Below are 16,355 nucleotides of genomic sequence, written 5' to 3'. Positions count from 1 at the left end.
GTGTCCTATTAATGAAATCTGTGTGTGTCCTCTTCAAAAGAAGCAAGTAATTTTAAAATTTCAGCCATCTCTTCATCCCCTAACTTCCTGAATCTTCAGTTTCCTCCTTCTAGTCTGCCTGAGTTTTAATGAGATTTGCTCCCAGATGGAATGTTTCAATTATAAGGAAATTGCTAGGCAAAACTGTAGCATTACAAATGAAAGGAAATATTTTGTTAAGATGTAGTTCTTTTAAAAATGACTGAAAAATAAAAAAACTCAATACCATTTACTATTTCCTATACCAACTAAACTACTCTTCTCTCAAACTGTAAGTTAAATTAAAAATTTTTTACAGCATAAAAACTATATAAACAAGCTACAAAATGATGAAATATTATAAGGAAAACCATCAGATACTGTGAATGATGTGTTTAAGTACACAATAAAATAATTTTAAAATAGTTATGAGATCCTAGAATAAGTATAAAAAATCATATAAAAATCTACGTAAATTATTATAAAAATGTCATTTTTTTCATGAGATAAGTGTTTAAATAAATTAAGTTGAATGGCAATAATATAGAAATACGTACTAAGTACATATCTTAAAGAATCATTTTGCTATAGTTCTAATGTAATTATTTAATTTATATGAACTAAACATTAACCAGTGCTATTTTTTAAATAAGCATTGAATTATGCTAAATGTCAGGGAATTATTTTGGTAATCTTTGCTAAGATAATAAAAATATGTTCATATTCTGTACCTGTACCACAGTCTTTAATCTGGTATGAAGAAAACGCATACAGAAGTGACTTGGTTAAGAGAAATGTATTAAAAAATCACCATAAAGTGAAAAACGTACATCCATCAGAGAGCAAGGAATGTTTGCTGCCTGTATGCTACAGAATACTATTCATCAAATACATTTTAGTTTGAGGACTATTTGATGCAACATAATGCTCTGGTAAGTATTATATAATAAACAAAACATAGAGTTATATATTGGTAGATGGCAGGATAATGCCCATTTTATAAACGTATATAATAAATATCAAACCATTTATCTGTTGCTAAGTCCATTGTTGTCTGTAAATCTCACTATTTACCATCCATTTTTCTAGAAAGAATGTATTCGTTATGACTATGGTATTCTCTAGGGGGTAAGATTATTATTACCCATTCTGTCTCCTTTCGTATCATTTTATTGTCCAATATTTCTTAAGAAGCATTTACCCTTTTTGCTGTTGGATAATGCTTTTGTACACTGGTTTAATAAAACACTGATTGGCCAGTAGTAAGGTAGGAAGTATAGGTGGGTGTGGTGGTATTGTGTTCCCCAAAATATTGTGTACCCTAATAAACTTATCTGGGATCAGAGACAGAACAGCCACTAGATGCAAAGGCTAGAAAATGGTGGCACTCACACCTTTAATCCTAGCACTCCAGAGGTAGAAATCCCTCTGGATCTCTGTGAGTTCAAGGCCACATTGGAAAAGGCCAGGCATGGTGACACATGCCTTTAATCCCAGGGAGTGGTGGTAGAAAGCAGAAAGGTATATAAGGCGTGAAGAACAGAAACTAGAAGCATTTGGCTGGTTACGCTTTTAGGTTTTGAGCAGCACAGTTCAGCTGAGAACATTCAGATATGAGGACACAGAGGCTTCCAGTCTGAGGAAACAAGATCAGCTGAGAAGTTGGCCAGGTGAGGTTAGCTGTGGCTTATTCTGTCTCTCTGACCATCCAGCATTTCACCCCAATACCTGGCCTGGATTTGTTTTTATTAATAAAAACTGTTAAGATTCCTGCTACAGGTGGGATAAACGGACAAGGAGAATTCTGGGAAGAGGAAGGCTGAGTCAGGCGATGTCAGCCTGACGTCCGGGGAGCAGGATGTAATGACACACAGGTAAAGCCATGGAAAACATGGTGACATATAGATTAACAGAAATGGGCTGAGTTTAAGTGTAGGAGCTAGTTAATGGTAGGCCTGAGCTAATGGCCAGGCAATTTTAATTAATATAAGCCTCTGCGTGTTTACTTTGGTCTGAGTGTCTGTGGACTGGGTGGGACACAGGAAAACTTCCAGTTACATCTTTTAAAATTAGAAATCAAATGTTCAGTGATTGTAATGCAACTAGATAATGACAACCAATATTTTACACCTGTGCCCTCTGTCAGGCTTCAATAGTCTTTATACATCTTTGCAAACTGTAGTGAAGAATTAAGGTACCGACTAGAAAAAGTATGAGGTCTTAAAGTCAGTGGACTCTAGATTATATTGGAACTATCTCCCAGTTACAGCCCACAAATAAGTATGCCTTTGGGTTTCTCACAATCCAACAGTCTGGTCTTTCTAAGTCTTTCTAATTGGTCAATCACTTTCTCAAGCAATAAGGAGATTTTGATTGCTAAATTCTCAAAATCAAACACAACTAGATTATATTTTATCTCATGGATCTACAAACAGCTAAATTGTTATTACTGTAAACAAATGAAAAGTAGCTTAATGTTATTTGTTAAAATTATGGCAGTCAAAGTTCAATGACAGGTAAAACCACCATAAAGTTGTGTTTAGTGTCATCCAATTACCCCTCCTTTTCCTCTTCTGTGTCAAAATGAAATGTAATAACAGGACTCAAAATAAATACTATATTTTCTCTCAAATCTATACCCTGTGATCCTTCCTTTTGTGAACTTCTCTCTTTAGGTCCACAAAACTCAGCAAAAGAAAGAGATACAGGATCAGATGTGACCTTGAAACAGCCCTTTATTGTAATGTATTCACAGAAGCCTATGGGCACCAAGATGTGCAACACAAACAAGAGCTTTGGCCACTTATCTGTTCATTGCAAAGTTCAATTAAGATAGTCCTTTCACTTCCTTGCTTGTCCTTATTAATTTCATTGTTTTAGCGTGTATGTGTCCATATGTTTGCATGTTTGTGCTTACATGTACTTGTGTGTGTGTGTGTATGTGTGTGGGTGTGTGTGTGTGTGTGTGCACATATGGTCACACTTGTGCAGAGAAAAACTTATAGTAGTCAGTTCTTTCCCTTCACTGTGTACACCTGAGAGACTGAACTCAGGTTGTCAGGCTTGACTGTAGGAACCCTTACTTGTTGAACTGTCTCATCAGCCCCATTGCCTGTCCTTAGTGTCACATCTAAGAAGCCATTGCTAAATCCTTAACCTCAAGATTCCACTGTTTTCTAGTAAGTTTCTGTGATTTAGCCCTCACATCCATTGCTTATAAACATACGTTTTTATTGTTGTTGTAGGTAGTGGTGGGTTTGGTTTTGATATGAGATAAAGATTGAATTTTATTATTTTCTATGTATATATCAGTTGTCCCAACACTCAATTTGAAATGATGGTGATGTCTCCATTTACTAATTTAAGAATCTTTACAAATAATTCAGTCAAATAACAAAAACTGACTGTGACCCTTTCCACTTATCTGTCTATTCTATATCAGAGCTGCAATGTTCCAATATTTTTGTGCTAACCTTAGAAAATATTATGTTTCACTTATACAACTGTATTCTTTTCTTTTAGGTGATAACAGTCCCTATAGAGTTCAAGATTATTTTTAGATCAACTCATAAGTTTAAAACCAGGATGACTTTGGGGATTATGTTGAAATATTTCTATCTTAACTATACTATGTCTTCTGATCCATAAGAAGTATTTCATAACTTCACAGTGTAAACTTTCACTCCCAAGAATCTGATTCTTTTGACACTTTTAAGGGAATATATTGTGAACTTTTTATTCAGATTGCTTATTAAAAATATTTAGGAACATACTCACTTTTAAAATATGTTGGGCATGGTGCTGCTGGCACTTTAATCCTAGGATTTAGGAATCAGAGGCAGGTGGATCTCTATGAGTACAAGGCCAACCTGGTCTACGTAGTGAGCTCCAGGACAGCCAGGACTACATAGAAGGACCCTGTCTTATCATCATCATCATTATCATGATGAAAAGAAGAATGAAGATGAACAATAATAATCAAATAGATTACCTGATGCTGAGAGTGTGGTACACTTGCTGCTTAGTTCTAGTACATTTTATGTAGAATTTTTGTAATCTTCTATGTATAAGATCACATCATCTAACAGTATCACTTTTCTATTGCTCATTCATGAATGATTTTTTTTGATTACTTGTAATCTTCCTGTATGATGTGTCAATATTGAATAGCAAAAATGAAATTGGACCTTGTTCTCCCATTTCTGACATTAGAGTCTTGGCTTTTATTATTAAATATGTACTTACATGCTTTTCATAGATGCCTTTAAATGAGGAAAGGTACTTTTTATCGAGTATATTGAGTATTCTTAGGAGGAAAGATCTTTTTTTTTTATTATTTGTACTGAGACAGGACGGAAGCCATGAAATTATGAAAACAAGACATAAAAGGGAATCTCATATCCAGGAGTCAGATTGAAGTCTTTTGCAATCCAATGAACAATTCTCACACAATTAACACTTGCTATAAAGGCTGCCCATGTAGAATTGATAGTACTTTCATGTTCAGATATATTATAGAAACAATGGACCAACCTTGCTCTTTTCCCCAAGAAATCATCTGAAATCTCAAATAAAAGTTGACTTTGCTTAACACAAAGGTAGCCTATCTTCCTGTAACTGTAAGCTACCTTACCAAATGAAATCCTGTCAGGTGATGTTCAACAAGCACCCAGGAATAATCTTTTAATGTTTCATAGCAACCCTTTCAAGATAGTCACCTTAAACCATACTAAATCATTTATAAAGCTATAGTTAAAAACGAACAAACCAAAAACTCTAATGACTTATGACTCCCCTTTGAGAAGCCTCTACCTATACTTGAATATACCTGGATATCTTTGTCTGTGTTTAAGGGAAGGTATGTCCATGCTCTTGGTGTCTCTCATTTCTTTCTGAAGGTCTCTTTTTCTCTGAGCTTCTATAAAATATACATTTCTTAAACCCCAACTCTTCATAAAATGGCTGCCTTCAAATTCTTTTTAGCCTCAAAACCACCATCTCAGTTTCACCTGAGCCACTACCAAAAAGTCTAGGGGAATTAATCAGCCTGTAGTGGTTATATTAGGGACTAGTACCTCCTGCTTCGGTCACCCCAAACACTGACATGTATATAATAAAGTTGTCATATTGTTTCTGACTTTTATTCCCTTAAAGTGATCTTTTATCTTCATTGCATACTATATATTGTGTCAGCTTTGTATTTTTTGAACTAGTTTTAAATGATTCACATATGTTCCAGTAGTCAGTTTGGTAATATTTCTTTGGATATTTTCAAATTCTTGTCTGCATATCACTGGAATCTCACTCTCATCTTCTTTTGAATCACCAGTCCTCTGAGCTACGTTAAATGAATTCAGATAAGACACAGAGCATAATACATAAGAAAGATGTACAAGCTATCACTGAGTCACATGAGGCATATTGAAACATGAGAGGCAGGAAGGACCAACAGGGCACTGTAAGTAAAAAACTCACTGAGTGAACAAAGGTACCATTGTGCCATCTACTATTTTCTAGTGTCTCTGAACAGAGTTTTCTGTGGAGAATTTTGCTATCCAGGTGATTGACAGACCTCCTTTTAAGGGAAGAAAAAATGATGAGTCTTTGTTCTTTAGAACAAAGTCCTCCTCTAGATAGCAATCTTTTATTATTTCTGGCAATTCAGGTAGATACATTTCCACCAAAGGCCAGAGATACAGTGCAGATGCTGTTCTACTGACCAAAATCATCTATCAGGGCAGAGTGATAAGAATTGAAGAAAGAAAATAGTCTGTAGAAGCAACCATGATTTCCAGAGAGGAAATAGCTTTCCCTCAGGCCTTGTGTCTTCACGTTGTCCCTTTTGTACCACATTTTAAATCTCTGGGGGGAGGGGAGACAGTTGTAATGTTTTCTCTCTCACAGGGATGTATGAGGTAGGGCCCTAAGCCTATTGTGAGGGAGGCTCCTCTTTGATGAAGTTCAACCATGCTAATTTCTTTGTGTGGGGTTCAGATGTGTACAGGGAAGCATGACCTTTATTTGTGTGTATTTGCACAGGAGTCTGTGTGTGTCTGTGTATAGTGTAGTGTGTGTACATAGGCCATACAACAGCCTCCATTGTCACTCCTGTTATTGGTCAGAGATTCCCAAAATTAGACTTGTCTAGCTGGCCTGTGAGACCAAGAATCTGAGTGTTTCTGCCTCCTCTGGACTGCCAATACAAGGTAGCCATCCTTATTACCTCATGGTTTCTGGGGATTGAACTTAGGTATCTATCTTTGCAAAACAAGCATTTTTACTGACCGAGCCATCTCTCCATTCCAAACTTGCAATTTCTAACCAGCAACCTAACCAGAGCAATGAGCTCAAAGTACATAGACTTTTTGGAGTGTTTCATAGTATTGCAACCATCTTTTTCGTAACGATTTTCTTTTTCCTCTTGAGTGTTAGTATGTTAGGCTTTTCTATGAATTACTTTATTTCATCAAAGTCATCGAATTTGTTGACATGCAGTTTTATTAATTTCCTGAGGACATCATGACAGATGGTTACAAACTGAAAGTCTTGATATAATAGACATCCATTCTCTCACAGTTCTTTAGGGCAGATATCTAAAATCAATTTGTCAGCAGGGCAACAATCACCCTGGAGTCTCTCAGGGAGATTTGTGTTTTATTTCTCATTTCTATTGGCTCCTGGCATTTCATGACTTATTACAGGCTAAGTCATTTTCTGCAGTCTTCTCATGCCTATTCTTTTATGGATCTTCATTATTTTTTTTTTATAAATTAAGAATGTTTTCTCATGTTTCAAACTATTCTGTTTAATTACACCTGCAAATATCCTTTCTTTCAAATATGATGACATTTATAAGTTCTATTATTAGGAGTCACCACTCTGGCAAGTATATGTGGCCAGGGTTCAAATAATAACAGCAGCAACAGTGTTTTCTTTTCATTTTTAGAATTATCTCATTTCTGTTAAGTGAGAAAATTGTCAATTTTCTTTATGTTTTTTGGGAAACTAATTTACATTTTTATTATTATACTTACGTACTTTATTTTATAAATCTCTTATTGTATTTGATTTATTCTCCTAAATTTACATTTTATTTACTGTTATCAGTGTCTCAAGTCTTAAAATGTATGTTGATGTCTCTTCAAATATCAGCATTGGCAGTTATAAATGTCTATTAGCAATATCCTATGACTTCTATTTGGCTCTGTTGCAGTAAAGTCAATAAAAGTGTGAGGTCAAAGAATGAGAGAAAACAGTGGTGGAAATGAAGACCGGAAGCTAAGAAACTGGAAACCTCCAGAACTACATGGAACAAATTAGAGCATTTACTAGAAAAGCCCCTACTATGTGAGTGACCCCTGAAAATCTGTAATGGGATACAAAGCTTCAGTCCTTTGTACAGCACGTGGCCATGCACTGCTAAAGTATTCTCCCAGGTCTGGCCTACTTCCACTCTTCAAGCTATGCCTTTCTTTAAAATGTCCTTCAGAACCAGGTTCTAGGGAAGTTCCCAGGACTCCACAAGGATGATCCCAGCATAGACTACTAGCAATAGTGGAGAAGGTACCTGAACTGGCTTACCAACCCAGTAATCAGATCATTGAATACCCTAACTGTCATCACAAAGCCTTCATCCAGTAACTGGTGGAAGCAGATGCAGAGATCCACAGCCCAGCACCAGGCCAAACTCCAGGAGTCCAGTCAAAGAGAGAGAAGAGGGATTCTATGAGCAAGGGGCATCAAGATCATAATGGGGAAACTTACAGAGACAACCAAACCAAACTAGTGGGAACTCATGAAATTTAGACCAACACCTGTGGAGACTCCACTGGACTGGACTAGGCCCTCTGGATAAGCAAGACTGCTATATAGCTTGATCTGCTTAAGGGGCCCCCTGGCAGTAGGATCAGGATCCATCACTGGTGCATGAGCTGGCTTTTTGGAGCCTACTACCTATGGTGAGACACCTCTCACAGCCTTGATGCAGGGAGAGGGGCTTGGATCTGCCTCTACTAAATGTACCAGGCTCTGTGGACTCCCCATGGGAGGCCTTACCTTCTTGTAGGAGGTAATATGGGGGGGGGAGGCTGGAGGGGCAGAAGGAGAGAAGAGGGGGATCTGTGACTGGTATGTAAAATGATTAAAAATTTTCTTAATAATAAAAAAAATCCTTCTGAGCAACAGGGTGTGGGATTATACTGAAAGGTTGATGGAGTAAGGGGAGATGATGTAGTTATAATCTCAAGAAATAAAGAAAAAAGGGAAAGAGGAGCCTCTGTTTCTATCATTAACATATCCCTATCTAATTACTTCTTGTAGGACAATACAACATGTAAATCCTAGCAAGTGCGCCTGGACTCTCATCTCCAATTTTAACAGTCACTTTGTCTTTGTTTACTTCATAAAACTTTTTGACATTGTTTATAGTTCTGCTTTGACCCCTTTGAGTGTTTAAGAGTTTAGTATTTTATTTTTTCACATATTCATGAAATTCTTAAACTTCTTTCATTGTTGATATCTAATTTCTCTTAATTGTGGTCGGGAGACATGGTTTGTATAATTTCACCTTGTACATGTACCAAGATTTTATCATGTTATGAACAAATGTTCTATTTGGGAAAATAATGCTTGTGTTGTTGGTGACAATATAGATTTTGTGGTTGCCAGGCAGAGTTCCAACAGACGTTTTATTAGGTTTATTTGTATTCTAATTCTACTCAAATCTTCTCTTTCCTTATTTATGCTATGCTTAGTTATATTTATTGCTGAAAATAGAATATTGGAGTTTTCATTATTATTCAAATGTGTCTTTTCTCTTCAATTCTGTATAAAACAAAAACAAAAATGTTGTTTCCTGTGGAGTCTGTTTTTAGCTACATATATGCTTGCAATGGTGACAGATTCCTTGGGGATTGATCATTTATCTTGAGGAAAGCCATTTTTCACTCTTAGTTGTATTTCTAATCTTATAATCTACCTTGAACTTTCACGCAGCTACTCTGGCTTTCTTTGAAAATGATCCAGCTCTTCCATTTCTTCGTCTTCACCCTGTGTCATTCTTTGAAGGTAAAGGCTGCCTCCTTTGACAGGGTAGAATTAGATCCTGCTTTTACATACTATAGTGACCCCTACCTTCTAATAGGACTGTTTTTTTCTTACTTTTGGTGGCTTTTCTTATGTTATTGGATTTTACTTTTTGCCATTTTACTTTTTATGTTGTGTATGTTTAAGAACTTGTAATTTACTTATTCCTTTCTTTAATTTCTTTTGAAATATTTGCTAATACAATGTTTAAATTTTTTTACATTTTCAAATACATCTTTATTTTATATTGTTATTGATATTCCATGACTTACCAAATATATTTTAATTTATTATTCTCTAATTTAGATACATAGTAACTAGATAATCGACATTTAATATCTGTATATTCTTATTCATACTCCTGTCTATGGTGCTATATCACATTTATTAAATTTGCATAACAGTAACCTAATGATTTGTTTTTACTTTTCTTGTCATATATTGCTTAACAGAAGGAGCATACTCAAAGAAATGGTGTGTTGGTCAATGTGTAAACTCATGGAGTATATTTGAAATGCTAATTTTGCTATGACCTCATTAAATAATATAATCTCATGGGGCTATCACTTTATATATGACTCACCATTCACCAAACTTCATCAAGCAGCTTGTGAGATAATTAATTACATAATTTCATATATTTCTATGAAACTTGACACAAACATTTTATTTGCCACTTTGAATCCTCTTCCTTTGTTCCTATGAATTGCCTTAATATCTTGTCATTATTTTATTTTAAATCAACTTTAGTTCCCCACAACCCTTTGTATTTTTATTATATAAGATATTGCATTTCTTACATGTTATAAGCTCAGCAATATAGTTCTACATACACTATCTTATACAACTACTTTCTTATCAGAAGATAAAGGATATAAAATAAGAATTAATAGTGGCTTATCATTACAAAATTACTTTTCCTGCCAAAATGTGTGTGTAGTCTCACTCTATCCTTCAGAGAGCTAGTTTTTAGTCGCTAAAATTTTGTTTTTTTAATATAATTCTGCTAAAAATAAATCCCATCACCTTCTATTTACCTGTAATATCTTTCTTTTCTCTCTGTTTCTAATACTTTATCCTACCACCTTCTGTGTGCCTCCATTCTGATGTGAAGTTAGCTGCTGCCCTTACCTTGTATATGATGGACCATTTTCCTCTAACTACAAAAAAGACATCCATTTCATTTGTACCTTTTCAATTTTATTACAACACAATATCTTTGCCTTGATCCTATTTTAAATTGTTTGGGTTTCTTACTCAAGTACATTGACATTTATCACCAAAATCATTATATTTTTCAGTGCCGGCTACATTCTCTCCATATGATACTTCCAAGAAACATTTGTTTTGTTTTAGATATTTTTCTCAATTGCTTCTTAAATTTTCTCTGTGAAAACTCCTTCAATCTGGTTTACTCATTGTGCTAGTTATTATTGTTCATAACTTCTAATGAAAAAAATTAAGATCCCATTTTCAATTCCAGAGATTCAGCTTTAGTAAAAGATTCTCTTAATAATATTCTTGTCAATAAAATAGAACCATTACTTCATTTAACACTATAGGCATGACTTCAGATAATTATTTGGATACATTTATATTGTGGTTTTACACCATGTGTTTCTTAAATCCCATGCTTGTGAGCCTATTGCAAACCCTCCTTTAATTGATGTGCTATGTCATTATGCTGTTGCAACTGGATATTTCTAAGAATATATAGTAGTAACTTTCAATACTGACCTTTCCTCAAAAGGCTAGTTTTAATGATTGGCTTAATACTGGGGTGGCTTGATTGAATTATCTTGATGATGTTTATTTTCCTTTTAATATTTCCTTATACTTCTTTACAGGCAATTATTTTACAAGAAAGTGGATCTGCAAAGTTCTGAATGTAATTCCAGATGGTCTTTATAAGTTGGCTCTTAAAATACTTAAAAATTATCTTAGAAGAATGAAAACTCATAAGGCACATAGACTTTGTTTTAATTAAAACGGGCAATGATAGTCTAAATAAAAAAAATGAAAAGGGTGTGAAAATGCAAGAGTGAGGGAATAATGTGTTTATAATTTATTTCTTTTTAAAATGGAGACTTTAATATAATGGTTTAGAAAGCTTATCTGATGGCTAAATGATTGATGGAGCACATTCTTAGCATAGACAAGGACCTGGTTTGATCTGCAATACCACAAAAGTAGTAAAGTTTAGTTTCTGCCCTCCCCAAAGGTACTTGTGAACATAGAACAAAGCTCTCCTTCAGTATTGTATGTTAGAGACACCTATATTAGAATATTATACTCTTCAGAGCTGAAAAGCTCCTGTGTTATCGTAATCTTATTTATGTTCCCTGTAAGACAAGTATTGCACTAGGAATGCAGTAATTGTTTAATATATCATGGTAAGAAGATAAATGAACACTGGAACACACATACATATACACACACACACACACACACACACACACACACACACACACACACACAAACAAACAAGGAGAAAACCAAACAAACAACAAAAACAGAACCAGAAAAGAAAGAGCGTGGCAGTGTTTCAGGAATTTATGTTCTGAGTCAGGGGAACTTTTTTTCTACATTAAAACTTTGAAATAACCACAAGAAAACAGATCCCCATAGAAAAGAACTACAGAGAAATGAAAGAGTTTAAAGACATGAACAAAGTAGCAGTTTAGGTCCCAGGTCTAGTGATATTGTCCAGCAATTGCTCCTCAAGTCACTGAAGCATGAGGATCACAACTTCAAGTTTTACCCGGGATGTAGAGTAAGTTCAATGTCAGCTTGAGTATCTGAATAAGACCAACTGTCAAAATCCATATGACCAGAATATGAGTTAGAATTTAGAACTCTGCTAGTCTGGTACAGTGACGGTATTGTATATATTTTTTTTCTTCTGTGATCCATGGATTCACTATCTTCTAGAAGTTGCCTAGGTTTCCAGCATCAAGCATGCTGGTAGTTGTACTTCATAGGTGTCTCAGCTGGGTCAGGACTACTGAATTGTGCCCCTGCCTTGGTGCTTGTATAGTATTTTGAGCAACCCTGGAAATCAGACTGCAGAAAAGAGGCTTTCAGGTGAAGATCCAGTGCAAACTATCCAAGTACTGTGTCCTAAATGTGTGATGGCCTTAGCTATAGGGGCCTACCCTTAAGGTAACTGAGTGTTATAGCAATAATTTATGTTGTTTGGGGGAGTCATGTAGACTATCCTGATTTATAAAAAAAATAGAAATAAAATATTAAAAAGGACAAAAATGAGATATTGACATACTCGAGTAGTAGAGTCTTGCCTTAACATCTCAGACCTTGAGTTCAATGACCAAAATTGCAGAAAAAGTTTCAAAATTATAAAACAAAGTTTCTATTTAAGTGAAAATATTGTATTAACCTATAGTTTTGATGTTGTGTAGAACTTTTCACTTTGCCTTTGCATAGAAAAATAAAATAAAGCCACAAAATTGAACTTTGCAATCAACACCTGGTGCCTTTTGAATATTAGTTTTGATTGGAACTGGAAGGCAATTTTTTTTTAAAGAAGTCAATACCAGATGATGACAAATGTATACTAAAGTGGTATGGGGAGTGAGAGGCTCTGAGAGATGATGTGATAATATAGAATTAATCCTGGCTGAACCAGCCTCAGAAAGACCATTTAGAGGCAACTTCATCTTGACATTGGTCCTTTATCTCCATGAAGACTGGCCTTTAGAAAACCAGTGAAATTTAAATTATCTTCTGAAGATGAGAAACCTTTTTCTTCCTTATTACTTACTCTACCTCCACTCTTCACCACCCTCACACAGGTAGCAGCCAGAGTGGAAAGCTGTTTTGCATGATTTCCACAGCCAGGAGTGCTCTGTGGACAGATATGGAAGGCCATTGAAAGGGAATCACTATATTTATATGTATTTTACATATTAGAGGAGCCAAAAGAATGAAGTTTCTCACCCCTTCTTTTACCTTCCCTCCCTCCTTCCTTCTTCACCCTCCCTCAAATCTGTGTATAGTTATCTTTGAAAAACAAAACAAAACAAACATGTTCACAAGGTTGGCTTAAGAGGAAGACACATTCAGTTTATATATTTGCCATTTGCTTTCAAATGAAATTTTGTGATCCCCCTAAAATTCACATGCCAGAATCCCAAACTCCAAATTGCTGATACTAGATGTGAGACCTGTTGTGGTTTGAATCTAAAATGTCCTACACACCCTCATCTGCTTGCGGCATTATTTCAAAAGGCCATGGAGCTATAAGGACATGGTTGGACCTGGCTGCCAGAAATGGGTCACTAGGGGCTTCTCTTTGAAGGTTCTAGTCCTGGCTGCCACGTGCTTCCTGGTCTGCTACAATGTGAACATTCTCTGACTCAAGGCTCTACTGTCAGGGAGGGCACTCTGCCATTGTCTCTTGCCTTGAAAGACTTCAATCCTCTAGAACCATGGGACACAGAAAGGTGACACTGCCTATACAGAGACTGTGAAAAATCAGGCAGGTCATGAAAGTAGTTTTCACAAAGGAAATCTATGCACTTTCCAGGGAAAACACTAAACTTAGGAGTGTGGTTGGATGGCAGAGGGCTTGCCTACCTTGTTTGAGGCCATAAATTTAATCAAAAGCACTTTACAGAAAAAAAAAACAGACAAAAAGAAAAAAAATAAGAGAACCAAACAAACAAAAAAGGCAAATTACCCCTCTTCACAAAGTAAGGAGTCACAATAGCCCTATGCAAACAGAAAGAAAGAATGAACTTCTGAACAATCAGATTACCAGCAGCTTGGTCTCAGATTCAGCTTCCAAGATTGTGAAAAAACACACTTCTGTTTATTTTCAGCACCTCATTTCTATTTTCTTGTAAAAGCATCCATCCCTGAATGACAGTAAAACATGTAAGATTATGCCCCAAAGAGGACAGAGAAGAGACACAGCATGTCATTCACAGGGATGATTAGCTATGGATAAATTAAGGTCTGCTCTATGCAGATGAATTTCCTAACTTAAAAAAATGCTGAGCTGGGAGATTACAATATACTAATTAAGCTTCTGTATAATTAAGACAAAATTATAGTCTTTTAGGACAAAGGCCATTTATTAGTCTTCTAAGGATGACACAAAGCACTAAGAAAAACAGAAATGACAAGTAGCTCAGTCATTAATAGTTTATTCATTTAATTAATGATACATTTTATTATGGCAGATTCTGTAAATGCTAGGGGGAGGAATCACATCATATAAATTAAAAGAAATGTGGAAAGAAGCATTATGTACATTAAAAAAGTTTGCAAAGATCAATTGGCTCTTTTGCATTATGTTTATATTATTTACATTATGTGACATTTATATTGTTGATAATTTAGACTCATTATTATACCTCACAACTACATTCTACTGATGCATTAAAATAAGCATTCCATAGAAGATTTGGGGCTCAAAATAATTAATTGTCTGGCCCCAGAGCTCAGGCAAACTCTGGACCAAGTTTCTGTTGTCATTTTTGATTCTGATTGTAAAGAGAGTTTTGTGACCTCTACATTGATTAAATGGAACTTATCTTGGCCCTACTTCCCTCAAGTTCCTCCCAAGAGCACTATTCTGGTGACTAATACATTGTACTTCAATTTGAAAGACCCCAGGTTGTAGTCTAGCATTGCTGCCAACTAGTGGTGTTCACACATATTAAAGTTCAGGGTCCTCACTTCTGATACATACATATATATCAAAGCATATATATATATATATGCTTTTACTACATTCCCTCTGGGAGCCAGTCTTCTATCATAAAATGAAGAAAAAGTATATTTCATTTTAATTTCTTTTCTGTGTTGTCTATTTCCCAATGGCTGTTGGAGTATTCTGCTTTTTAGCCAGTGATCCTGAGGTCTGGGTGACGACCTACTGCAGAATCAGGGCTGTCTGGAACTGTGTGTTGCTTTTTCCTCAATGGAAGAGAGAACCTTTGAACACTTCCATTGAAGAGAATTCTACAGAGCAAACTAAGCTGTACTTTACTACCATAAAGTTTCACTTTCCACCTCATCATTCTAGAAAATACATAGGTAGATAAGCCTTGATTAAGTAGTTAAGTAAAGCATAGGAGGAGAAAACAAAGATGTGTTCTACATAGTGATTTTCTTACAGTATAAAGAGGTATACGTACATAGGGAAAGAAAAAAAGAAAATGTTTAAATTGCTCAGAGAAAGGATGTTTTAGCACTAGTTCTCACCATTCAGAAGTCTCCTCATTCAAAATTTTGATCTACGCTCTGCTCTTCTACAAACTCATCTCAAATGTTATTGTTGAATGTCAAATCCATATCACTCCATTCTCTAAATCATAGCATTTCATATGATATTAATGAAGTCTGGCTTTGTTAGGAGAACTTTGGGGGCTAATCCATGAGAATCAATTGAGGAAACTACATTTGTATATTTACATCCAAATGCATGCAGGGTGAGTAATGTCAGGTTTTATAAATTCTTGGCTTTATCCCCTAAGGTGATGTCATTAACAGTCTTGCAGATCTGCCATTCTCAGTGACTCATGTTTTACATGGAATTTATTCCCTGGATAATCTTATTGTTGACTAGATCAATTTCACATCTTTCCCACAGTTTTGTTTTCATTATAGCTACACATAACCATTGTTTTCTGAAGTTCATGTTTCTATGGTACCTCATTCCCTCATCCATGATCTTTCTTCACCTTGGTCAACAGTTTTTCTGCATGTTGGCATTGCAGCTGCAGGTTGGCATATCTGTAGACAACCTTAAAAATTCTCACCTCTGTTTCTCAGGATGCCCATTCTCTGTACTTCTCACTAGTGCCATCTCTTGGGGAGCTCATTTATGGTGATATTTTAATTGTACTGAAATGTGATTTTATTTGTATGTTAATAAATAAAGTTGCCTGGGGGTCAGAGCAAATAGCAAGCCATAGCAGAAACTGGTCGGTGGTGGTGCACACCTTTAATCTCAGCTCTTGGGAGGCCGATCTCTGTGTGTTCAAGGATACAGCCAGCATGGAAACACACGCCTTTAATCTCAGTACCAACCATAGAAGACCTGGAGGTCTGTACAGACAGGCAGTGATGAGGAGTTCATGTGGTTGGGGTTACGACCAATGAGAAGGCAGAATAGAAAGTCTATAAAAAAGACAAACAGACAGGAAGTAGGTCTCTTGCTGAAGAGGACAACAGCAGCAGTGAAGGGTAAGGTTTTTAGCTCTTGGGCTTTCATCTCTGCATTG

Source organism: Peromyscus eremicus, chromosome 4 (assembly GCF_949786415.1).
Source record: "Peromyscus eremicus chromosome 4, PerEre_H2_v1, whole genome shotgun sequence".
NCBI lineage: Eukaryota > Metazoa > Chordata > Mammalia > Rodentia > Cricetidae > Peromyscus > Peromyscus eremicus.
This window is presented reverse-complemented; position numbering follows the sequence as displayed.